This window comes from Propithecus coquereli, unplaced genomic scaffold (genome assembly GCF_000956105.1).
Source record: "Propithecus coquereli isolate 6110/MARCELLA unplaced genomic scaffold, Pcoq_1.0 Scaffold225, whole genome shotgun sequence".
Taxonomy (NCBI): Eukaryota; Metazoa; Chordata; class Mammalia; order Primates; family Indriidae; genus Propithecus; species Propithecus coquereli.
This window is the reverse complement of record NW_012147745.1, coordinates 2,245,969-2,273,895: the sequence shown is the minus strand read 5'-3', so window position 1 is coordinate 2,273,895 and position 27,927 is coordinate 2,245,969.

Genomic DNA, 27,927 nt, shown 5'->3' with positions numbered 1-27,927 from the left:
TGCACTTTCAGTTTTTTTAAAAAGTTAGGATGTTTTCTCTGTTTTTTTTTTTTTTTCTCTCGATTTTCTGGGTCAGAATAAAAAGTTCATCACAAACCATTTTGGCTGAATAAACTAGCCTGCCCGCACACATTAGCTCATTCTCTAGTTCACTTTTGTCAACTACCTATAGGTAATAAGACAATGGATGTGAGATGAGAGGATATAATAATTGTGTCTATAAGTGTGTCTAGTGTTGGGTAAACATGTTGATGAGTGGAATTGTCCTTCTAGCAAAGATGAAACGTATCATTGGAATGCCTCCTGAGCAGCACTAGCGAAGGTTTGTTTACTATTTTGGGCCCACAGAGTGTAAAAGAAAAAAAATTAACAGTCTGTATCGTAGCTGAAGGTGCACGTATTTATGATATGCTGGTTTTATGTGTGCATTGTTGCATTGGGTTTTGCCAGATTGCTGCGAAGAGACTGCTGTAAGTTAACAAGTCGCAGGGCTGCATGAATGATTTGATTTACTCTAGGGTCTAGCCAATGCATTTGGCTTTATTTGTTAACCTAGCAGAACATTATTTATTAATGAGTTCTTCATGCTTTATTAAGCCTAATGTCAAAACACCTCTGTGGGACCCGAATAGGCATGTTTTCTCTTTGTGATAAGGCCTTCCAAAGAAAATGAAAAATTATACAGCAGTGCTTCGGTTAAAACCCAGCAGATATTAGTTCAATTGCTCTTAATCGTGTCAGATGGTATTTCTGAATCTTTGTGAAAGATTTGAATGGAACGCAGTGTGGAACTGAAACTAAAGAATCCCCGCTTTCAGATGTCAGTAATTAGATCTCTCCAAAACAAAACAAAGCTTCTGTGGCCCCAGAAGATGAGTGGACTCTTCAGCAGGCCAAAGCTAACAAGTTCAGCAGGAGGGGAAAAGTACAAACGCAGTCTGTGCAACAGCAGTGAGGAGGGAGAGGCTCATGCCAGTAGCATAGCCATTTGAGATTAAGAACAAAGTGAAATAATGGAGGACAGCTGAGTGTTAAGGGGAATGGGCACAATTCTGAACTATACTGCTAAGTCTGCTGCGACTTAGTGGTAGGGGCTGATGGAAAAGGAGAGGAAGCTTTGATGGCCAAGGAAGACAACCATGGATAGCACAACATACAGGAGGCTTGGGACTGCAAGGCCAGGATCCTCCTGGCCTCAACAGGGGCAGAAGGATCGTAGCCTTGGGGAGAGCCAGGCAGCAAGAGATGCCAAAGGATAAGTGAGTATTGGCATCGTGGTTTAAGGCATCTTGACACACTCATCAGTCACTCATGGGAAGAACCAGAGAGGGAACCAGCCAGGGTTCAGGGTCCCAGGCAAGAAGACTGGAGTTCTCTGTCCTGAGTTTTTAACAGAAATCTACAAGACAGAAACCAGGGTGTAAGAGAGGTAGGAAATAATTACTTTAGCTCAGTGATCTGTGCAAGTGTCCCCAACCCATCCCTGCTGCAGGACACATGCGGTCTGTTGGTAGGGAGATCCAACAAGTCATGCTAGGTCCTGGGACAGAGGTTGCATCTGCCCTTTCTACTGGCCACCAGGTTTCCATGTGCCGTGATTAGCTCAAGGGCCAGGAGCTCCAGTGATTCCTGTTCTAGGGGCCTAGAGAAAAATGGACCCAGATATAGTATCTGCAAAGAGAGGTGTCTGTCTTATAATTTCTCAATCTTTTGCTCTCTAACATTTCTAACAATTTAAAGTCTCTATTGCACACAACTCAGTATTTAATTATGTAGATTTTGCTACTATCCTTTCTAATTGTTTCTGACATGTAATTAAGTGGTAATTATTGAGCTCCTATCATGTGTTAGACACAATTGGGAATAAAAATGTGTCTCAGTGACAAATCTTACAGGAAACTTACAGCAGAGTGAGGAAATATACATGTATAAATGTATTGCTGTTATAAGTTTAAAAGTTTTCAAGGTCATGAAAGATTTAAAAAAAAAAAAGTCTGGAACTGACACAGTTTGAAAGAGACTATGGAGACATGACAATTAAATGCAAAGTGGGATCCTGAATTAGATCCTGGAAGAGGAAAAGTACCTTACTAGAAAAACTGGTGAAATCCAAATAAATTCTGTAGTTTAGTTAAAAGTATTGTACCAGTTTTAATCCCTTCATTGTGATAATTGTTTCATGATGATGTGGAATATTAACATTGGGAGAAGCTGGTTAAAGGTTATAATGGGAACTCTGCAACTTGTCTGTAGGTCTAAATTTATTTCAAATTACAAGTTCAAAAGTGATAAGTGCTGTAGGGAAGGTACTGATGAATATCTTCAGGTGTTCTGAGAAAGAAAACACTAATTCAGTTGATGAGTTAAAGCTTCATAAAGAGGCAGTTAGAAGGATAAGATAAGAGACATTTTCAAGGAGAGAAAAACAGGGTGAATAAAATCATAAAAACAGGAAAAAGGAGAACTTTTCTGGGAAATAAAAACAGAGTAGGTAAAATAAGCACTGTAGCCCTTGAAGAAAGTCTTGAGATAGCATTTATAGACAAAGAGAGGGACAGGAATGTATATAGAACAGGTAAGAAGATTTGTAAGCAATTTGACTTTAGAGTTCGCCATACGTGAACTAAGGATGTGAGTGGGGACAAAGATGGATTGGGGGTTTGTAGAGATAAAATTGTGAAATATTTTGGATGCCAAGAAAGAAATTTGACATGCTTCTCCTGTGCAGCAAGACAGCCCTGCACGTGTTTCACCTTGCTCCCCAGGAGAATATAAATACTTTAAAACTGGGATTGTATTTTATGTTGGGATACCTGGGGGCAGGGGTACAGGAGGAAATATCTCAAATTGGAATGTCATGAAGAAAAGAGAAGAAGCTGCAGAGAATGTTTTAATCTGAAGGCCAGAAGACAAATGCTGTACCTGGGAGAAAGGCTAAAAGGACATATTAACTAGAATGAAGCATCTATTAACCTACTCAAACAGGCAAGTCGAGGGTGCTGTAAACACAGGCAATATATATTTATAGTTTAAATTTTTTGGATAGAGATAAATGGAGAGCTATTTCTTTGATGGAATTGCAAAAGTAAACATGTCTAAGTTAATTAGAAGACTATTAAAATGTTACATAATATTGGGAATTCTCTAAATATATAAAAACATTTACAATCTAATTAAACTGCTACTGTTTGTTTTCCCTACCAGGACTTATGCAATGTGAATGTTGGCCCCGTGGTTTTAGGGCTCAAGAGGAGGAGTACTAAAATAGAGGGGTGCTCATTATTCTGGGGTAGCAACTGAGAAAAGGGCAATAAAACATCAATACCGCCCTATATCCTTTCATCTCCTAACTTAATGGCAGGAGCTCGCCATAGGGAAATATATCAGGAGTTTGGAATATCCACCATCACCATGACTACAACTTTGTAGAGCGCCCAGCCTGCCCTCATTGAAAGAAGCTCTGTGGATCCTAGAGGGGAGACTTCCTGCAGTGCTACTCTTACTGACTCCCAGTTGATGTCTACTGAACAAGCAGGGACTCCACTAACACAAAGCCCTCTGATTAGGGATCCATGAGAGGTGGTTACAGACCACACCACAGCCATGTCACCGTGCTTGAAATATTGCACTCTGGTTGCCAGTTCTCACGAAATGATTCCAAAATGTGACAGTATGTCTTTCTATCATGTTTCCCATTATCAGGTAAGGCTATAAGACAGTGTGGGGCACATAACATGTGCACATGTTACTTGAGGGTATTTTTCCCATTCATTATGTTTTAGGCATTAGCAATTACCTTACATGATCTTTCAACAAATCCAAAGCCTCTGAGCATTCAGAATCTATTTTGAATTCTATTTGATTCTTCTAGCTTAGTCTGTTATGCCAAGTATTTTCTATACCACTACAGTGTCATAAATGGAAACAATTTTCAGGTCATTCTATGTAATCCAGCAATCTATTAATGAAAGCTGGTTTTAACACATTTTTAGCTGACATATATAAACACTTGTCTTAGTAAATGAAGTCTTTATTTTAACAGAATGTGGCATAATTTTAGGAAATATATTCATGAGGCTCATAAAAAATTCCTAAAGTTACTAAGAAGAAAATCATGTATATAGCCATCATATAAAATGTATAATTTTATCTTTAATATTATTATTACAAGAATGGCTTTTAGAATAAGTCATCGGAACCAATGGCTTCCTGGTAATCAAACTTGCTGAATGTCATTAACTGAGAAATAACTCACACAATGGAAACTAGGATCAAGATTCAGAAAGATCTGTACTGGCTACAACACTTGCCAAATCTGAGAAAATAAAATCAAATGAGAATAATATCAAGTCCCATTCTCCAGTCAAAAAAAAGATACATTGGGAACTGGAAAAAAACACACACACACATGAAAGATTCTGGACATTCATTGAATTATTAATTCAGTATGAGTTAGAGATGTGCTATAATTGCCAAAAAGCTGATATGACATTAGATTATATTAGTAATAATGTGTCTAGAACAAAGAGCATAATGGCCTCTCTTATTCTAATTTGGTCATACCTGCAGCTATGCCTGAAATTGTGCATTGTGTTTTGGAAGCTGCATTTAACTGAAGCAGAAACAAAGTGTGTTCAGAGTAGTGCACCTAAGATTACAAAAAGGCTGAGGAGTACCCTGAAGGAAATAGGAATGTTTAGCCTGAAGGAGGTAAGATACAGTGGAGGATAGAAAACTGTCTTCAATATTTGAAGGCTGCCTTGGGGAATATGGAATTTAGACATAAGACAAATCAAGGAGAAAACGGTGGAAGATAGGAGTATGTAAATACTATCTCAATTTAAGTAGGAATTTTATAATAACTATAGCTAAGATGTCTGGCAAGTAGCAAGTTGTCCCTGAATTGGACAAAGGGCGATCACGGGTCAGCAAATGCTGAGAGCTCTATCTAAATATAGTTGGTCTGAGTGATCAGAGTGCCTTCCTTGGTACCTTCTAAACCTATATCCAAATTACATAAAATTGGCCCAAACTTTAACTAAGTACAGTACTTGCTCATTATGAATACATCAGAGGGTCCATTTGTCTTCTGGAAATGTAATGAAACATCAGCTTAACTTTTACAATAAGCCACTGAATGCAGCTCCTATTAATCCAGTTCATAATAATTGGTGTTCACATTGCCGCTGCTTAAGCTGGAGTTTTCTTGTCCATCATTTTCTCAGAAACCAGAGCAGCTGCTACAATAGCTAAAATAAGCTGAAATCCCTTAAGACATGAATTGTGATCACAGATTTTTTTAATGCATTTTTTTTGTTCATATAATTGAGGTCCAAAACTACAACAAGCTTTTGCTTTCAAATTATGCAATGAAAATGTGGAATATACCTAGAGGGGCACACAGATGAATGGAGCTACAAAATCACGTCTGTTCATATGGCATTTTTATTTCCTAATTTCAGTTTGTAATTACTACTAGTAATGAATATTTTGTCTAAGCATTTTAGCAACCTTTCCATTTTATTTCATCTGATCCATTCACAACAGAGTACATTTTTGCCTTGGATGGCGTATCAATTTTACTACCTTGGCTTTTGACAGGAAAATCAAAGGCTATGAACGACCTGGGTACAATGTCAAAATTGTATAAGAATAAAAGGTCTCATGGATTAAAAAAAAATTCCAATATACAATATACATGCTATTGCCTGAGCATTTTCTCTCTCTACATTATTCTGAAATGAGAATACACTTGAATTTTATGCCACTGTTTACCAATACACATAAACATTCACATTTGTTTGTATTTCTTCCTCTCTCTCTCTTTTCTCCCATTTCTTTTTTTTTTCCCTTCTGACTTCTAATCATTCACCTAGGATATTTGAAGTTATATTTTTTAATTAATGTAGGTGATTTCTAATCAGCTTTAATTCATACTATCATGACAATTCTTACTATAAGAGATTTCAAAATAAAAATTGGAACAGGAACAAATAATTTTCATCTGCCTAATGACTTTCTTTTTATTGAAATTAGTATCAAGAATTCAAATACCAAATTGTTTATTCTAAGACCACTTAATGAGTTGGTGAAAAGAAAAACAGTACTCAATATAAAAGCTGAAAGAATACAGGAAGAAAAAAGTGTAGGAAGCAGAAACTTTAAAAAGGAGAAAATTGGGTCAGAGAAAAAGTGTTGAAAATTATGCCCGGGGACGTTGTTTAAAAAAAGAAAGTTGTAAAAAAAAAAAAAAAGAAAGAAGCGAGTTTTTTTTTTGTTTGTTTGTTTGTTTTTAGTAATATAAAAGGAGCTAGGAATGCATAGTTTTAAAAGATTTCAAATATATAATTAGCAATTCCCAAAGCAAAAACAGTGCCAAAATTTAGCATGTGCTTAATGAAACTTTGCTTAATTGGACTGAATGGACTACAGAGAATGTACGGTCTCACTGACAATGCAGAATGTAAAAAAAAAAAAAATCATACACATTATAGTGTGGCAATAATAAAGGGATTCTGAAAATCTGTACAGCCCAGGCTCGCCCCACAGCCCATAATTCCAATTTACTGTAACTGGGCTAATGTCTGCTGTTCACACGCCAGTGATTGCTATGATCTCTTGTGGATTTTAACTCCTATCCTCCCTGTTTGGCTTTAGCTAAATTCATTGTATTCATTGCCCAGGAATATTTGGTGAGCCTATAGTATGGCCCTGTAACCACTGTGTTTGAGAATGAACACTTAACCCAAAGCAGTCCCTAAACTTTAAAATTAGTAATAAATACCTTTTTGCACTGTGATTTACAATTAACAAAACACCTTGCATAAAATTGTATAAAGAACTTAAAACAGATATTATTATCCCCTTCTCAAAATTAAGAAAGCTAAAAACCTCATCTGAGGTCACTGAGTAAGTAGAGGAGACCAGATTGTTTATTTCCTATGATGCAATGCTAAGAAACGTTTATCTACAGCTTTTATCAGAGTAAAGACTGGACAGATTCAGAGTCATTGAGGCAATTTGAGAGGTTAGGGTCTCCTGGCCCCTGCACCAATCGTTTCTTGAGTTCTTACAAGCAGTATGATTCTTAGTACTATCCTACCCTGACTAGAAAGCATTTGGCCTTGATCTTTTTGATGGTTACAAAAACTAAATGATGTCATCAGCATTTAGTGCTGAGGGTCAAGGGACAATATTTGTCCAGGGGAGAGACCAGTGCCCACAATGGCAAGTTCTCCAACCGCAAATATGGGCAAGGTCCTGTTGAAAAGCACTTTGGGGGTTAATTACTAATAGCGAGTTATTGATTTTTTTTTTAATTCAGCACTCATAACCTATAATGGATGATTGTCAGAATTTATCAAGAATCAAGAACTTGACCAAGAACCTGACTGTTGGGCAACAAACACTGAGAACACTCCTGCAAATCCACACACAACATTGGAATGTCCCCAGATTTCAGAAAGAACACATTATCAGTGCCTCAGCAGTGCAGTTTTTAGTTGGTCAAGGTTTTTAATTGCTACCATTTCTTCTTTTACATTACTGTTAGTTTTAATTCACTATTATCTACTTAGATTATCCTGAGCTATTTAGTTAACCTTGAAGCATTTAGTATCCCTACTTTCATGAATAGTATTTTTGACCTACAATTTATAGTAACTATACTTTGACATGCTGTATATTGTGGTTCAAAGATGAATCACTCATACCTCTATCACTAAAGTAGATATATTCACAAACTCCCCTTCCAGAATTACATAGTGTAGTATAGTATAACATAGAGTAGTGGAGTACACTACAGTATACTACATGTCAAATAGAATGGTATAAATATACAATAGTAAGGTTCATTAACAGTACAGAATAGTAATACTATAGAATAGTACAATATAGTATAGTAATAGTATAATATATTATAGTATGATATGGTATAATATTATCACCAATATTTTTTTTCCATTGGAAATTGGAAACAAGTAAAAGGAGAATGAACGGTTGGGTCTTTTCTCCTACCAAAGGGCTGCCTACCAAAGTCAGTAAAAAAAAAGAGAGAGAGAGAACACGCACCACCGAGTGAGTTACAGTGCAGCATAACCTGAGCAGATCTCAGGAGTTTGGGCTCCTCACTAAGAATGCGTGGCATCAAGCAGGGAGAGTGGGCCGATTTCACTATGACTGTCCTTAGGGGAGTCCACAGGCTGCTCTAATGCAGCTCTTTATGCTTCTCTATTTCTAATGAAGTGCTTTGAGACCCTGTAGTAGAGATAGTGTTATTGTTTGTTTTAGTATCAACTGGTACCTTTTGTCTACAACGAAAAATGTTTTGTCCATAACATTTATCACGTTGTCTCTGGCTTTATTGTTCAAAACTACCTGACTTGCTCTACTTTTTTCCTTCAACATTTTTTTATTAAGAAAATATTTGGAAGGAAACAATAATACTAAATTGCAGAATTATAAAAGGGCAGCTTGTACAGCGAAGTTTTAAGATGCTCTAAGGGACAAAGAAATAAAGCCACTGATGCTGGGTAAGAAAAATGTGTGGCAATGTGAAAGTGTGCAATGTGATTTACTTGGCTGGCTACTACACAGGAGAATAAATTCTATAATCTTGCCAAAACCTGAGGGAAATGTGAATTGAATAGCAATAAATAACCTTATTGGAAACAGTTGAATGTGATATACTGTATCCTCCAGCCTTTGTACAGGAAAATTTCCCATTGATTACAGAATCAGACCCAAGTAGACTGAAGATGGGGTAATTTTTAATGTGCTTCACAATGTCCCTTCTGCTCCTATGTTCCAGCTTTTTCAAACTTAATGAGTTGTAAGGTCAGGTTAAGCTATGCATGTAGCTCCAACCTTTTCAGTCTCTTGAAGGATTAAATAAGATTTATAGTTAATGCTTTTCTCTATGCATTTTCATTTTGTTGTTCAGAATTTTGTCATGTGAATTATCACAATTTACAAATTATCATAATTTATGATAGTTCCATTTCTGCTGAAATGTCTAGTTCTATCTTATTTGTATTAATGAGCAATGTTATAGACTAATAAAATGCAATTTGCTTGTTTAATTTAGGCAGTCACACTTATATTAAAAAACTTTGAGTATCTGCCTTGTCCATCAGGAGAAAAAAAGAAAAACAGATATAAGTAGTTGCCCTCAAGGAGTTCACAATCCAGAAGGGGAAGCAAATAAACAAATATGTTCACTACAATACCATCACAATTTGTGGTACAATAAAAAATACTTTCAGTCTTTTTTCTCGCCACCCCCACATAAAGCTCCTAAAACTGTCAGAATGTCCTGAGTATTAGGCCGGGCGTGGTGGCTCACGCCTGTAATCCTAGCTCTCTAGGAGGCCGAGGTGGGTGGATTGTTTGAGCTCAGGAGTTCGAGACCAGCCTGAGCAAGAGCGAGACCCTGTCTCTTCTAAAAATAGAAAGAAATTAATCAAACAACTAAAAATATACAGAAAAAATTAGCTGGGCATGGTGGCGCATGCCTGTAGTCCCAGCTACTCGGGACTCTGAGGCAGAAGGATTGCTTGAGCCCAGGAGTGTGAGGTTGCTGTGAGCTAGGCTGACGCCACGGCACTCACTCTAGCCTGGGCAACAAAGTGAGACTCTGTCTCAAAAAAAAAAGAATGTCCTGCGTATTAGGAATGCTTTTTGTCTGCTAATGAGATGACTCATGGGGGTGGACCTGGAAAAAGCAACCACGTGATTAGAGGGTTAATACTTTCGGCCCCACCGCTTGATGTCCAGGAAGGGGAAGAGGGCTGGTGATTGACTTAAATCACCAATGACCAATTATTTCAGCAATCATGCCTACAAAGTGGAACATCAATTAAAGACTCTGAAACAATGAAGTTAAGAGTGCTTCCGGGTTGGTGAACACCAACAGCGCAGCATTTTCCTGACTCTATGAGTCATTCTAGCAAATTATTGAACCTGAGAGGCAGGTTATGAGAAACCCTGAATTTGTGACCAAGTCAGACAGAAGTGCAGATAGCCAGGGGACCCAGGACTTGAGACTGGCATCTAAAAGTAAGGGCAGTGTTGTGGGACTGATCCCTTAACTTGCGGGGTCTGCACTAATTCCAAGTAATTAGTGTCAAACTTGAATTGAGTTGTTGGACACCCAGTTGGTGTCAGAGAATTGGAGAATTGGTTGTTGTTTGGAAAACACAAATGGCATGCTCATGATGCCCTCAACAAAAAGCCCTGAATATGGCTCAAGGCACATGAAATATGTGTGGCCAGTAAGGTATGCTCTTGGTCACTGTGTATTTCTGTTTCCACCAGGTGTGTTGTCTACTTATCAAGAAGTGGCAGTGTTTGTCCCCAGATTATTTGTGCCAATAGTATTCTCAGTATAGTTATGTACTTTAATTAAGTAATAAGTTTTAGCAATATAAGTACAAAATGAAAGAGTAGTTTCTATGAAAATTAAGTCAATTCTTTGGAAAGACTCAATACAGGCAAAATTGTAAAAAAAATTCTATTAAAGTGGGCATGGGCAGGACAGTTCTAAAAGATTGAAGAAAAAATTGATTCTAGAAGGTTTGAAGATAAAATGTGGCCATCCTATATTCTAAAATTACCCCCCAAATTACTTCAAAACATACTTACAGAATCACTTTTTTAAAAACTAATTGTATAAATGTGAATTATAGTACAGAAACTTTAGTTTAAAAAAGTCAAAAGGAATCTCTACTAAAAATTCTTCACAAGTGTCTAAGATTTTATTTTTAAGATACGAAACTGGAATTTGTAGCTGATGGAAGCTGGGGTGTGACTTACCAAGGAAGAAAATAAGAAACACCAATCACCAGACCCACACTCAGAGAGAAGGCCTTGACGCTTCTTCAAAAGATGATTCATATGTTTTAAGTTAAAATGAAATGTATAAAGTATTAATTGTTAATTTCCCACCTTAGCCAACTTTTGCAATTAACTAACTAACCATCAATTTTGATTACAAAATGAGAGAATTAAGCATATTTCAATTGTTCCTTCTGTTTTGGGTTAAGAAATTGAAGTTATCACCTGTAAGCCTAAAAGGTAATGTCAAAATTTAAGTTATTTAACAACATCATTTTGTCAGTAGTGATTTATGACCTCAGTTTTCATTTAGGGAGGGTTAATCAAACTCCTAATCAGTAGATTACTCTCATATTTTTTTTAAATAAAGCATAGCTCTTGGGTTTTTTTCTTCCCTTCCTCCAAATAATTTAATAGGACAGTAGAGCTCTCTGAATCTACCAAATGTCTGCTTCATTAGTCTACCTCCAGGTTGGCTTCCCCTGCCTGTTCTAGACTGTTCAGGAATATACTCCAGGCTTATGATTTCCTAGGACAGGATTTTTTGACTTTGTTCATTAACCTGTAAAATGAGCCTGACAACCAGCCTATTGGGATTCTTTTTTTCCATGTGTTGAACCAAAATCTCACCTGCTGCTGGTTTCAAACGCCGTTTGTTTAACTTGTTCAAATATTCATGGACTACTTCTATGTACCAGGAACTCTATAGGCACTTGGGATATAAAGATTTCTACCTTCACGGCATGAATATTTTAGAAGGGGAAGAGGAGAGTCAGAAAATAGCAATAAATGTAACAGATAAATAAGATATCTAGTATGTTAGAAAGAAATAAGTACTATGGGAAGAAAACAGTAGGCTGAGGGGAGCAGGAGCACCGAGGAATGGAGAATGGGTTGAGTTTTAAACAAGGCGGTCAAGGTAGCCTAACTGAGAAGAGGACACTGGGGCAAAGACTTGAAGGTGAGAAACCCAGCCTGTGGGACAATGTTCCAGACAGAGGGAGCAGTGAATGCAGAGACCCTGAGGTGGGAGGTGCCTGGTGTATTTGAACAGAAGGGAGGAGAATGTGCCTGGATGAGGTCAGAGAGATAACTGTCAAAAGGACAATTTTGGCTGGATGACCGGACAAGGGAGTGACCAATGGTAAAAGCAGAGAGACTAATAAAAAACTGTTGGACAAAGTCAGTATATTTAATCAAAAACATTTGTACCCCCATAATATTTTGAAATAAAAAATAATTAAAAAGAACAGGTATTTTACTAGGCCTTATAAGCTAATAGGACTCATGTTTTCACTGCAAGCAGGATAGGTCATAATGTAAGGGCTTTTTCTTGTCAAATGCATCAACTCACTAAAAGAAAACAGAGAATGATGCAAAAAAAAAAAAAAGAAATGAATAGGTAGGTAGATGATGGGATTTTTATAGCAGTCAAAGTATTCTGTCTAATACTGTTAGAGGGGATGCATGGCATTATGCAGTTACAAAACCCATAGAACTACACAAAGAGTGAACCCTATTATAAACTTTGGACTTCAGTTAATAGCGACATATCAATATTGGCTCATCAATTGTAACAAATGTGCTATAGAAATGTAAGATGTTAATAATAGAGGAAATTGTGGAAGGTTGAGAAGAAGAGGCATATGGGAATGCTTTGCACTATCTACTAGATTTTCTGTAAACCTAAAACTGCTCTAGAAAATAAAGCTTGTTAATTTAAAATAAAATTTAAAAAGACTGTTGGAATAACAAGCAGGAGAGGATGGTTTCTCACTCTTGAATGACAGCAGTGGAGAGGGTTGGGGGTGGCCAGTTCTGGACATGATTTCCTTTTTACCCCTTTTTATAGGGGTCACAGATGACTCCAAGGTTTTTCTGACCTGACAACCAGAAGAATGGAGTGGCCATTGGCTGAGATAGAGGAGATAGTTTGAGGAGCAGGTTTGCAGGGAAAGATCAAAATTAGGACTGGGCATATCAAGTTGGGATTTTTATTAGACATCAAGTGGAAATGTCAAGTCAGCAATTGCATTTATGAGTCTGAAGTTTGGAAGAGTACTCATCGGTATATAGATTGCTCTGTTCTTACAGATGGCAGTGATTAGCCCGTCCTTCTTAACTGGAGTTTCACAAGAGAATTAAGCCCTAATGCCTTAAAAAAAAATTACTGGTAGTTAGTAAAGTTCTCTCTGTATGTATAGGATGGTCCTGGTTGTGTAGCATCCTTGAGAGAATTGAGAAATCATTTTTTTGTGTGTTCTGTGGTTCAGATAAGGAAGCCCAAATGAGAAAGGCTTCTCAGATGCCTTAAAAAAACTTTAATTCTTTGTCCGTTTTTCAGGCAAACTTTCTTAATTCCCATTCTTAAGGTAACTGGGATCTTAAAATATTTGGAATCATTTTAAAAAACCTTAAATAGAATACTGTGAACCATTGTTTCCCAAAATGCACAACAATTTTAATTGGTGTTCCAACAAAGGTGGGGGCAGGGAGGATTGGCTCCTATGAGTGGTGTTGGGGAAATGTAATTAAAACAAAATCTCCCAACACAGAAATCTTTTCCACAAAGGTATAGAAAAAGAAACACTTTTGTTATTGAATCAAAATGTGATGCATATCCCAGGCAGTCCACTAAGATATTTCAAAGACAAAAGAGAATCTCACCCCCTTGTATAGCCAAGCATTCATAACACATTACATACATGTTTTCAAGATAAATAATAACTAGTCCTCAAGGAAAAGGACTTGACAGCACCTTTTGTCAAACATAGTGTGGTAATTGGGGTGACCATCTGTGTTGGCCTATTGGCTTTAACAAGAGGAAAAACAAACTTCATATCTTTATAACAAGAGGTAGCTGTAAGGTTTTTGGAGGGGCAGCGGCAGAGAAAGAAAGATGAGCAGAGTGTAAAGGGCAAGCAACAAGGCTTTATTGGGGGTGGAGGAAAGAGAGTGCTTCCGGGTGAGGTTCCCTGGTCCCAAGAGAGGGGGCCAGAGAAGTCACGCACCTGGAAGTATTGAGTGGGCTTATAAAGGTTTTAGAGTTGGGGATGGGGGTTTTTCTTTGGCGCGAACTTTTGGCTCGCAAAGTGGAGAGTTCTTTGTTGCAGTCTAGGGCGGGACTCATGGGTTCCTCCTTTTCTCTAGGGAGGGGAGGAGTGCCCGCCACCAGCCTTACAGTAGCTTTGCAAACTGGAACAAGGTGCCCTCTGAAGTTAAGCTCCGACTTCCCACAGGAACTGGAAGATAGGGGTGCTATCCTCCTTGGTGTTTATATTTAAAAAATGGCTCCCAGGTCCTTAAGAAAAACATCCCTGGGTCACAAAGCTGACAAAGGACCTCTCTAGGTCTCAGAAAGATTTATGTACATTTTAAAGAGAGGAGAAAACGTTATTTTTACAATGGTAAATTTTCTAAAGTACATGCTATAAGAAAAGGGCTGGGGAAAGCCTCTCTTCCCTTATTTTAGATAGGAAGAATTAGCCTCTTTTGAAATGTTTATTTGTCCTTACAGTGGGTAGCTCTGAGTGTAAAATAAAGATAAACATTTCCTCACTATAGAACTTCTCAGAGCATTGAATTTGCTTGTGTGCATTATCGTATTCCAAGGGAGAAATACGTGTTGCAACACTTCTCAAACTTATTTGATAATAGAATTTTTAAACGTTTTTATTTTTAATTATTATGGGCACATAATAGCTGTATATCATTATAGGGTACATGTTTTTTATTTTTAATTATTATGGGCACATAATAGCTATATATCATTATAGGGTACATGTGATGTTTTGATACAGGCATACAATGTGTATTAATCAAATCAGCATAATTGGGGTATCCATCACCTCAGGCATTTATCATTTCTTTGTGTTAGGAACATTTCAGTTCTACTCTTTTAGTTATTTAAAAATATACCCTTACTGTTGATTATAGTCATTCTGGAACTGGAGTGACTATTTAAGTGAAATAAGCCAAGCACAGGAAGACAAATCTCGCATGTTCTCATTCACATGTGGGAGCTAAATGTTTAAACAATTGATCTCATCGAGACAGAGAGTAGAATGACAGTTACCAGAGGCCGGAAAGGGTAGCAGGGAGAGGGGGATAAAGTGGGGATGGTTAATGGGTTAAAAAAATATAGTTAATTAAATAGAATGAATAGTATTTGATAGCATAACGAAGTGACTAAAATTTTTTTTTTTTTAACGAGCATTTCATAGGACCAATATTCCACAAATCCACACATTGGAAAATGCCACGCCAGCCAAATACAGACCTAATTCTAAAAAGAATGGGAGCATTTATTTTGTTCCTATGTAGTATTCTGTACCTGCCTCCTTTATGGCCATAGTCACAAAAACTTAAGTTGTTTTTGCAAACTTTTAGTTTGTTGTTTTCTCCTATTCATTTTGGTGCATGGTATGTTATTTTTATGTTCCTAGATATATATTTGGCTAAAATATAAGCATTCTATATTCCTATTTTATTACTTTGATAATAATGACATCAATATTTTATGATTTTAATATTTTTGCCCCTACCACTACTATTCCCTCAGTTCTACTTCAGGACAGTTGCCCTTTATCTTGGGAGCATCTTGGTACCTATTTGAAATCACGTGTGATATTTTAAGTCTGTAAAGTATTTGTGATTTTAAAAGCAACCCTTTATAGGCCAATTCACTGTTCTAGGGCACTGAGTCTCTAGGTAGCTAGACAGAGGGAATGGAGGCGTAGGTGTGCATACATCAAACACAGGTGTTTGGCTATCGCGGGAATTAGGCATACAACCTGTAATTATCTCATTAATGCATTTATTTAAAAAAAAACACAAAACTTGTACTAAGTAGCACATGTTTCCATTAACTGCTAATTTCTACTTATAATCACATGATTTGTGAAGTAGAGCAAAGTCCACAATAAGTATAGAATGCTTCCAACTAAACAAAATCATTTCTTTAATTACTTAATTGTACTTTGAATTCTGTGCACTTACAGAGTTATCTCAGAATTTCTTCACACAACCTGGCCGATCACTTGCTGTGTCAGTTCTGCTGATGTGTGTAGGAAAGAAGGTGCTAATTGTTCCCTAAACCTACCCCAGAGCTGTCTCCATTAACTCTGATCTTTCCATGGAAGAGAGAGGTCATTTTCATTCCAACCAAAAATGCCTCATTCTTGACCCGCTGGTTGGAGCCCTGGGGCTTTGGGCTGTCTCCATCCTGCAGCTAAAATTATCTTGTTGTTTCAGGGCAACAACCACCAAAAAAACAATCTTACACTTTTACTTCTTTGCCCTTCAAATAAACTTTTTCCTCAATGAGTGCTCTCTCCACCTTCTGTTTAATGCTTCTTTTTATTAAATAATTCACAAACTCACCAGGACTTTAATTTCTCCTTCCTAATGACATAAAATTCCCTCCTTTAAAAAAAAAATCTTTCAAAACACCATCAAACAAGACAGTAACTTCACAAAAGTAATATGCAGTAGCTTATTAGCTTATTATCATCACACACATTAAATTCTGTATTAAGTGACTGTCGATTTATAGACTATGACTCAACTCCTGTGGAATTTTGGGTCTCTTTTTGTGGAGCCCCAGCCTGGCTGAACAGTGCTTGGAATGATGCTAATCACTGAGTTTTAGGCAAGTAAGGAAGACTTCCCAGGGGCCACTACCTGATTCTTTGGTTTTGTCATTACGATTGGGGCTATATATTATCTATTTGCCCTTTCAAAGTAAAGAGTGAACACAAAGAAATAAAATAAGCTCGAAGAAGCTATTTAAAGGATGTAATGTCTCATTCTCTTACAAAAGCCCCAATCAGTGGAGGGACAGGTTTGGAAAGATCTTTATACTCCTTTGCTCACCACCCTCCCCAACTCACAGACTAAACAGGGAAATGCTAAGAACAAATTGACCAAACTAGAGAAAATAAGCCTTAATGCTAATTCCTCTAATTTAATACAGATCTCACCAACTAAACTTCACCCTTACCCTGCCTGAGGACATACAACTAGAAATTCTGTCCCTTTCGTTTTTCTGTCCAATTGCATATTTACTAACAAATGATATAATCAGTTCCGCCCCACAGTGCGGTTTCCCCCTTCTCAGCTTAGGACAGAGGCTGTCAACCCACAGGATCATAAAATGGACAGAGTCCTGGGCCTGCACACAGATGTACTTAGTTTGGCCTGTATAATGTTTTAGCTTTTTTAAAAAAATTTGCATACCTCAATAGGGGCAGGCACACTGCAAGCCTGACCTCACCACGCCCTGTTGGCCTACAATAGCTGAATTCGCACGTGTACCTGCTTAGCAACATGGGCAGTGGGTCTGGTCTGTCTTAGCCCCCCTGTCTGACTCCTACTCATATTTAAGCCCATTTTTCCCCAGTATGCAGGATTTTTTTTTGGCCTCTGGCTGCAAGCTCCTCCACCAAAATGATCCTTTCCCCGTTTCTCAGATGGCCTGGTGTAGAAAGCTAGAAAAGATCTCTCAACTATGGAACCTGCTCAGCTCTACCGAATTTCAGCTCGGGAGAAATAGCTCCCTCTGAACCTGCTGATGTCATTCAAACAGCAGTTCCCTAGTGGCTCTCTGGACTTAACAATGATTTAAAATTCTCACATGAATGTGGAATCTCAATGTAAAGGTTGTGTGTCCTGCCAATGTTTTTTGTAGCTTTTAGTGGTATCTATTGAAGCGATCGTAATCACTTAATTATTATTCAGCTAAAGGGAGCTAGAATTTGGAAAATTAATTTCTTCGGGTTTTTTTATCCATCCAAATGCCCAGATTTAGTCAATGTAAGGGTAAGATGTCAATGTTAATCCAGTTAAAATTAGAGGGTTGGTTTCTGAGTTATCCAGCCCAGATTCGAGAACTTGTTCCTCTCAGTATTATTCTTTTCCCTTCAAAAGATAAACCTGATGTATCTTGACAAATACATTTCTTCTTATATGGTATGTAAGTTATCTAGTGACAGAATGTCTCTGGCTCTTATTTTTGTATGCCTGTCCATCAACTGACTTCATAACTTAGGAGATCTGAATGCTCAGATGGGCTATGAAACAGCTATTCAGACATCATTTGGAAGATCTGAGTTGGGAAGCTGCCCTCCTGGAATAGCTTTCCGATTTATAGGAGAGAGTACCTTTCAAAAAGATTGTATAAGCATAATATTATTTACTATTAGGGTGAAGACACATGTGGAGGAAATCGTATTCTTAAAAGTGATATTGATTACTGAAGAATTAGTTGTCTCTTTGGGGTAGTAATAATGATTGTTAACATTTATTGAGTGCTTATTATGTGCCAGGCATTACAATACTATTTCATTTAACCCTTAAAAACCCTACAGTTTAGGTATTGTTATTTTTCCTGTTATACAAGTAAGAAAATTAAGGCACAAAGAAGTTAATAAGGAATTTGTCCAGGGTCGGTGCCAGGGTTCAAACCAGACAGAATGATACCAGAGTTTATCATCTTTTTTTTAAATTTTTTTTATTTCAGCATATTGTGGGGGTACAAATGTTTAGGTTACGTATGTTGCCCTTGCTCCCCCCCTCGAGTTTATCTTCTTAACCTCCATGCAACATGGCTTCATATGCATGCTTGTACCACAGCCACTATAGTCCCCCAAACACATCGAGCTCTTTGTGTTCTGTGAGGCTTTTCTCTTTACCAATAATGCTTTTTAACTTACCAGGTCCATCTTGTAACTTGCTATTTATCTTTCAAAATGTGATTCGTATATCTATCACCTCACCCACGAGGACTTCCCAGACTTTTCTAAGTGGAATTATAGTTCTCCTTTTTTCATTTCCCATAACACTATGTTGGTTCATATGTTTGTTTTTCCACAACTACTGCTTAAATCAAGAAGAAGGTAGCTTTGATCTCCAGGGTCCTACCTGTTAGTGATTAATAGGAGCTTGCTGATTTAATGTGTTTCATGAATGAGCAAAGAGGGCATTAACCACTTAGTCCTGGTTCAGTAAAGACTGTTGTGATGGTAGCATGACAGAATCTGAAGGAAAAAAGAAACCCACAGACATACATCCATGCTGCAAGTTAAATTAAAAAAAAAAGAGGAAGAAAAAAACTTAGATTATAATAATAACCTTCTATGGAAACCATAGATATAGCAGTAGGAGAAAAATAATAAAATCATATTCTGTGGCATAGAAGCTCATGATATGAAATCTTTAAGAGAAATTGTGGTAACCTATATTTTCTCTACTGACATTAAAGTGAAATAGTTCTCTTTACTTTATAACTCTAGAGTAGAAGCTATGACACTAGGACCAATTTTGTACAAATTGTATAGTTCTGAGGTCTCTAGTTGAATCATCTGTGGCCCTCCCTCTGAGACCACAGGCAGTCTTCTAAATTAAAAAAAAAAAAAAATGAAATAGAGACAAGATCTCCCAGGCTGGAGTGCAGCAGCTTGTTCATAGCTCACTACAACCTTGAACTCCTGGGCTCAAGTGATCCTCCCCTGCCTCAGCTTCCTGATTAGCTAGAACTGTAGGTACATGACCATGCCTGGCTAATTCTTGGGGTTGTTGTTGTTGTTGTAGTTGTAGAGATGGGATCTCACTATGCTGCCTAGGCTAGGGTCAAACTCCTGGCCTCAAGCTATCCCTGCACCCTGGCTTCCCAAGATGCTGGGATCACAGGCATGAACTACCACATCTGGCCAGTTCCTATGTGTTGCTTTTTTAATTGACACTTTAAAATTATAAGACAGTAGGCTTTGTCTTGGAGTTTAGTTTTTAATGTATCATTATTCAAATTGCTTCAAAAAATCCTAGATGGAAAAAGTGATATTAAAAAAGAAAAAGATAAGCCAAAAAAAGTTGAATGCACCTGAAATAGACAGGTTTAGCCTTGTGTTCTTGCCACTTGACAGCCACGTGATGTTGGGCAAGATACCCCTCTATGAGACAGTCCCCTTATCTGAAAAATGGGATGATAATAGTTTATCTCTTACATTTATTAGCAGGATTAAATAAGTTCATGTATGTAAAGTGCCTGGACCAGTGTCTGACACATAAGTGCCTTACGAGTATTTGTAATCTTCATCAAGTTATTTAGAAATCTATATGCATGCATTAAATCTCAATAAAGGTGCTTTCAAAAATTCTTATAAGTCCATACCCTCCTCTTACTGAAGGTAATAGAAAAATAATCCTGTGAAAAATATTTCTCCAAGTTTTAAAATCCTTGTTCAAAATGATATTCATTATGTTACTTAATCTTATTACGTTATTTCTTATATAAAGACTACATGACAAATTCAGTTTTGAAATTAGTACCAGGAAAATATTTTCACTGTTGATGAACTGTTTCAATAAGATATTGAAATTTGTATACTACTTTTTGCTTTGGGGAAGAATTTGCCAACAGAGTTCCAGTTTACAACCTTTGGAAGAACCTGAAATTTAAGTCCTTGTGTTGCCAAGATACATATGCTTTCATGATCAGCTAAATGAAAACAGGGTTAAATTTTGCCCACAGAAATTAAGGAGTTTAGTCAGAAAATTTGCCTCAAAGATGGTCACCAGAGCCTAAGAGTGGAGGTGGGCACTACATGGTGGGCAGGGCGAAGCTTTTCCTCAGAAAACAGTCCCCTCCACACACATCCTAGAGTAACTGAGAAGCCTCAGCTTGTGACACTGAGGCATTGAGTGAGCAGATGTTTTTGATGGTGCCCGAGGATCATCCCCACTTAACTTAATGCTGCCACCAGAATGAAGATAAAGTCTCTGCCGCTTAGCTAGCATCCATTGTTTCACTTTCAAAGCCTAGGAATTACCTACCTCAAGACTGATTCTTATAGAATTTGATTCTAATGTCTTCCCTGCCCCTAACATGACATTTATTTCAGAATAATAAGTATAGTTTGTAGCTACCTATTCAAGTATTTCTCTATTAAAGCAAGGGGCCTATTTTAATATGTTCTTTCTTCAAGCAGAGTAAAAAGTCTAATTGTACACCATTGTGTGTTAATAGCCAATGAGGTGGAATTGAATGGCAATAATTATCAATTTAAGTATAGTTTCATTTTATAGTAATTATTACTTTGTGATCGAAAATAACATAAGGAGAGAGATCAGAAGAGAGAACCCGCAAGTACATGGAATATACATTTTGAAGAACTTTCCATAAGAGGAAAAACTGTCAGGATATATGCCGTGGGCTCCTTTCATGAATCCATGTTTTCCTTTGTCCCATATTTTCTATATTTAATGTTATTAGACCACCATTAAGTCTAGATCAAGGACATTTGTCAACAGTTGAAGTCATTTTCTCTTTGGCCACAGCTGCAGTTTGAGGTTATTCATGATGACCTCATACTCAAAGGGCTGCAATAAAGTGACCTTCACCATCCAAGAATCTATTCAAACAACTAATATACATGTTAAATGGAAACCAGGACAGATGGCAGTATCAGCCATAGAGAAGTTCTTTGTCACTCACTGTTGGAGTCTGGTATTCCGTTCCAGTCTTGATGGTACATTCATGCCAACAAGATACCTATAGTGAAGTTCTAAAAGACCAAAGAGCTCCATGCATGGCTTGATATTAAGTTAAGATGGCAAAGAATATTTAATATCTTATAATATTTGGATAAATCTGCACAGGACCAATCCAGAGACTTTGTTTAATTGGTGGAACCTTATTCACTTAAGGAAGATGAAAAGAATTATACATGGTGATGATTCCTTTCCTCAGTTAAGAAATATTTATTAGGGACCTTCTGAGTGCCTGGCACTGTGCTGTCTGCTGAGAAAGCCATTGTGAGCAAGGCAGTCACAGTGTATTAACTACCTTAAAAACCCCAATGAAATGACTTTAAAAAAAGTTTTTTTAAAAAAAAAGGCACACACATGTAAGACCAAAAAGCATGGGCCAGGAGACAATAACAACAAATCATTTAAGCCAGAAAGCCTTGAAATCTCATGGAGTTTGCCTTAAGAAGTTTTGGTCTTACTTGAGACCTGTCATCCGTTTTTTCTTGCCTATTTCTCCCTTTTAGAATGGAAAGGTCTGTGCTATGCCTGTCCTACCATTGTATTTTTGAAGCACAAAACGTTTGGTTTTACTGGTTCACAGCCGGAGAGAAATTTTGCCTCAGTATGAATCATTTCTTGAGACTCACTCATATCTGACTTAGGTGATATTTAGACAAGACTCTAGACTTTAGACTTTAGAGTTGATGCTGAAATAAATTAAGACTTTGGGATCTGTTGGGATGGCAGGAATGTATTTTGTATATGATGAGAAAGACATGAATTTGGAGGGAATAGGGGTGGAATATTATGAACTTAATTGTTTGTGCCCTTCCCACAAGCTCATATGTTGAAATCTTAACCCCCCAATGCAATGATACTAGAAGGTAGAGCCTTTGGGAAATAATGAGGTCATTAGGGTGGAACCCTTGTGAATAGAATCAGTGCCCTCATAAGAAAAGACCCCAGAGAACTTTCCCTCCCTCTGCCATGTGAAGATACAACAAGAAGTCTATAAACCAGGATGAGGGCCCTCACCACGAACCTGACCCTGTTGGCACCCCGATCTTGGACTTCCAACCTCCAGAACTGTGAGAAATAAGTGTTGTTTAAGCCACCCAATTTATGGATAGGCATACCTCATTTTATTGTGCTTCACTTTATTACATTTCACTGATATTGCATTTTTTACAAATTGAAGGCTCGTGGCAACCTTGCATTGAGCAAGTCTATTAGTGCCATTTTTCCAGTGGCAAGTGTTTACTTTGTGTCTCTGTATCACATGATGGTAATACTCATACTATTTCAGACTTTTGCATTATTATTATATCTGTTATGGTGATCTGTGATCTCTGATGTTACTCTTGTATTAATAATTATTTGGGGGTACCATGAACCACATCCACATAAGACAGAAAACTTAATGTTGTGTGTGTTCTGACTGCACCACTGACTGGCCATTGCACCTGTCTATCTCTCTTCCTCTACTTGGGCCTCCCTATTCCCTAAGACACAACAATATTAAAATTAGGCCAATAAACAACCCTACAGTGGCCTCTAGTATTCAAGTGAAAGGGAGAGTCACACCTCTCTCACTTTAAATCAAAAGCTAGAAATGATTAAGCTTAGTGAGGAAGGCATGTAGAAAGCTAGATAGGCCAAAAGCTAGGCCTCTTGCACCAATTAGCCAAGTTGTGAATGCACAGGAAAAGTTTTTTTTTTTTTTTTTTTTTTTTTGAGATAGAGTCTCACTCTGTTGCCCGGGCTAGAGTGCTATGACGTCTTCAGCCTAGCTCACAGCTACCTCGAACTCCTGGGGTCAAGCAATCCCCCTGCCTCAGCCTCCTGAGGAGCTGTGAATACAGGCATGCCCCACCATGCCCGGCTAAATTTTTCTATTTTTAGTAGAGATGGGTCTCACTCTCACTTAGGCTGGTCTCGAACTCCTGACCTCAAGTGATCCTCCTGCCTTGGCCTCCCAGAGCGCTAGGATTACAGATGTGAGCCACTGTGCCTGGCCATGGAAACAGTTCTTGAAGGAAATTAAAAGTGCTACTCCAGTGACCACATGAATAATAAGAAAGTGAAATAGCCTTATTGATGATATGGAGAAAGTAGTAGTGGTCTGGATAGAAGATTAAACCTGACACAATATTCCTCTAAGTCAAAGCCTAATCCAGAGCAAGGCTGTAATGCTCTTCAATTCTATGGAGGCTGAGAGAGGTGAGGAAGCTGCAGAAGAAAAGTTGGCAGTTAGAAAAGGTTGGTTCATGAGGTTTAAGGAAAGAAGCCCTCTTTGTAACATGAAAGTACAAGGTGAAGGAGCAAGTTCTGATGGAGAAGCTGCAGAAAATTGCCCAGAGGATCTAGTAATGAAGGTGGCTACACTAAAAAATAGATTTTCATGTTTCTCATTTTCATCTGAGACTTCATCAGAATGGCCTTTACCATCTACCATCATTCTGTGCATGATTATTTGTGTATTTGCTAATAAAATGAAAGCTTTCTCCGTACCTCTCCTTTTTTCTTCCTGAGTCCTCACCAGAATTACCTCTAAAAAATCCCTTCCTGACAATCTCAGCTTTTTCTATCAAGTACTTCAAAACACTTTCAAACTCTACCCATTATCCAATTCCAAAGCCACTTCCAAATTTTTAGGTATTTGTTACAATAACACCCCTCCTTCTCAGAACCATTTTCTGTATTAGGGTTCTTCAAAGAAACAGAACCAGTAGGAGATTTTTTATGTGTGTGCATGTGTGTGTGCATGTGTGTGTGTGTGTGTGTGTGTGTGTATCATAAAATGAGGAATTGGCTCATGTAATTATAGAGGCTGAAAAGTTTCATGATCTGCCACCTGCACACTGGAGACCCAGGAAAGCCAGTAGTGTAATTCCAGTCTAAGTCCAAAGGCCTGAGAACCAGGGGAGTCAATGGGGTAAATCCCATTCCAAGGACAGAAGACTGATATCCTAGCTCAAGCAGGCAGGAAGGGGACAAATCCTCCCTTACTCTACTTTCTGTTCTACTCAGACCCTCAGCTGATTGGATGTTGTCCACCTACACTGGGGAGGGCCATCTACTTTACTGAGTTCACCAATTCAAATGCCAAGTTCATCTGGAAAGACTCTCACAAACATACTCAGAAATGATACTTAACCTGGCACCCTGTGCCCCAGTCAAAATGACACATAAATTAACCATCATCGCAGGCTGGGATAACTGGACGATGCCACATGGAGGGTTCTTTTTAATAATAATGACAAGGTTAGCCACTGTAACCACATGAAGGATAATATTCACCTGCAACAACCTGTACTGTCCTGTTTGTTCATGGAGATTAATTCCATTGATTCTAGTATAGGAATAACCACCTAGAATGGCAGACTGGGAAAGCCTATAAGGTTTTCAGAGCTCATCTAATCTTATCTTACCCTCTCCTTTTGTGAACAGGAAAACTTAGACTCCAAGAGGTTTAGTAATCTGCCCAAGGTCTCAGAACCATTTAACGCCAGAGCCAAAGCAAAAACTCAAATCTCCAAGTTCCTTATCTAGGATCTTCTCTGTAATTTTCCCCTCATAGCTTGGCCTTTTGAAAAACTGAAGTAAAATTAAACCAATGAAACTAGTTATCACAGAGTTTCCCAACAGCAGAAAATTTCATACTCATAAATAATTATATGAAAATCTAACAATGATAACTTGTTACAATATTTCCAAGAAATACCTACAAATACCACAGTATATATGATTTGCACACATTCTCAATCTGTTTTAAATTATGGCCTTGCATTTTCTATGAATACTTATAATTTAATAGCTTTAACCTTATTTAGAAAAAACACACTATCATATCTTAAAATGTAAAGCCAATGAGCCGCACAAAGAAATATCTTTCCTCCAGAAGAACTTTGCAATTCAAGATAGCATGTGAGTGTGCACGCACTTGCACACACACACACACACACACACACACACACACATATACACACACACAAGCAGATTTCCCTAATTTCCCTAAAGAAAAAGTATTCATGAGTCGGGGGACTATTTTTGCTAATAAAGAAAGCTCTCTTTTAAAATGTTCACACAGCTCTACCAGGACTCCTTGACGTCTCAGTAATATCTACAATGACCAAATCTATAATATTTTATAATCTTGGTGCAGGTCATGATGCCATATACTCTGCTCTTCTACAAGATTCACTACGACGCCAGGAGCAGCTTAATACAAGTTTACAGAACAAGGCTATTGTTACTAAAGAGAGGCTTCATTTTTTTCCCTGTGGTAAGGAAACTTTGTAGTAACCAGGTCAAAATATATTTTTGATTTTAAGAATCAATTGGAACATTCCAAGAAATACTTATGATATCTCAAAGAATAATTTAGAGTTGTGTTAACTCCACAGTACTTTGTCTCCTCAGGACAGGGATTCTCAAATTTACATGTGAAAAAATAGTATATAGATATAATGACCACTGGAAACTATGTTAGGCCATATGGTATCTATGAAATTTCGTTTTGGGAAACATCAGGTATCTATGATTTGGGTGACTCAGGAAAACAATAATTTAAAAATGTGTATCGTGTAAATTTCACAATGTTCTCCAAGTCACACAGGTGGAGAGAGGCTTAGGAGTCAATCTGTGTCCCTGAGTCTGTGTTCTTCTCTGCAATGCTAACTCTGATTATGGGATGGCTATGATGAAGGCTCAAGAAAGATTAAGAAACCCCAGAAGGATTCTTGTTGGAAAAGTGCATCAGCAGAATGACTTGGCTATGGAGAGAGTTTTAACAGTTCTTCAAATCCAATATGCATTTGACCTTAATACACACATGTAATCTCTAAATTGCTGAGGTCAAACATTGCAAGAACCCCAAAGGTGGCAAAAGAGTTATTCCAGCAAATGTGACAGTGAATCATGTGATTAAAGCAGAGAAATAGAATATATTTGGTTGTTATCATTGTCCTAGGTAGGTTAGCTCAGAAGGATACCCACTGTGAACTTAATTGTGTCCCCCAAAAATTCATATGTTGAAGCCCTACCACCCCCAGTGTATTGGTGATGGGACTTTAAGAAGGTAATTAAGGTTAAATGAAGTCATAAGGATGGGGTCCTAATCTGATAGACTGGCAGCCTTAAAAGATGAAGAAGAGAGATCTCTCTTCAGGAGCACACACCAAGGTAAGGCCATGTGAGCATACGGTGAGTAGGTGGCCGTCTATAAACCAGGAAAAGAGCCCTCACCGGAACTCAACCATGCTGGCACCCTGATCTTGGACTTCCAAGCCTCCAGAACCATGAGCAAATAAATCTATGTTGTTTAAGCCACCCTGTCTATTGCATTTTGTTATGGCAGACCAAGCAGACTAAGACACCACGAGAAAGATGTACTAGGGAGATTCGAGTGTTGAAACAAAGTTTGCATTGTGTGCAGCACAGAATCCCCAAGTCCAGAGTTAGAGCAAGGGTTAGATGACACCAGGGATCAAAATTCAAGAAAATTCTGAAACTGTGGATAGAGCAGAGTCATTAGCTAAGCAGGATCAAATCAATATTTAGCATAGCAAGTAAGAATTTAAGCTTCGAAATTAACTAGGTTAACGTCCTTCTCTACGTTCTACAAGTTGTAAGATTTCAAATGTTACTTAACTCTGTCATTCTAACTCCAGTACTTTACTATTACTCTTACAATAGAGATAATAATGCCTTTATCACATAGCTGTTGTGAGGGTTAAATGATGAGATATTAAATTATTAGTATTTGGCACAATGTCTGGTATAGGCTAACATCTCAGTGAATTGGTACCTATATACAGCTGCCTAAGTTAGAGAACTTGAGATCTGAACTACATTCATTTATTCATACACCAAATATTTATTGCATGCGTACTATCTGCCACACAAGATTTTAGGTGCTAAAGATAGAGCAGTGATCAAAACAGGAAAAAAAGAACAAACTACCTCCATGGAGCTTACATTCTGGAGTTATAAGGCTAATGACAAAAACCAGGTGTTGGCAGGCTCTCAGCCGTGTCCCACATCTCCGAAGGTCTTGCTCTGGGCAATTCATACAGTCCCTGGCTGGGAGTGGCTAAATACGTAAAAAAAGAGTCAAAATGTATGCTGTCAAAAAACTAGTTTGTTACATATATGGTAAATATTAATCATTTCTTTTTTAAAAAATGCATGAAGGACTCCTGTTTGACATAGATTTTGTAAAAAGCTGCTTATCACCTTATTCTCTAAAAGCCTTTCTTCTCCTCATCTCTCCCTTTTAAAAAGATACGATTTATGGCCAGCGCGGTGGCTCACGCCTGTAATCCTAGCACTCTGGGAGACTGAGGCAGGCGGATTGCTTGAGCTCAGGAGTTCAAGACCAGCCTGAGCAAGAGCGAGACCCCATCTCTACTAAAAATAGAAAAAATTAGCTGGGCATGGAGGCGCATGCCTGTAGTCCCAGCTACCCTTGAGGCTGAGGCAGAAGGATCGCTTGAGCCCAGGAGTTTGAGGTTGCTGTGAGCTAGGCTGATGCCACAGCGCTCTAGCCCAGGCAACAGAGTGAGA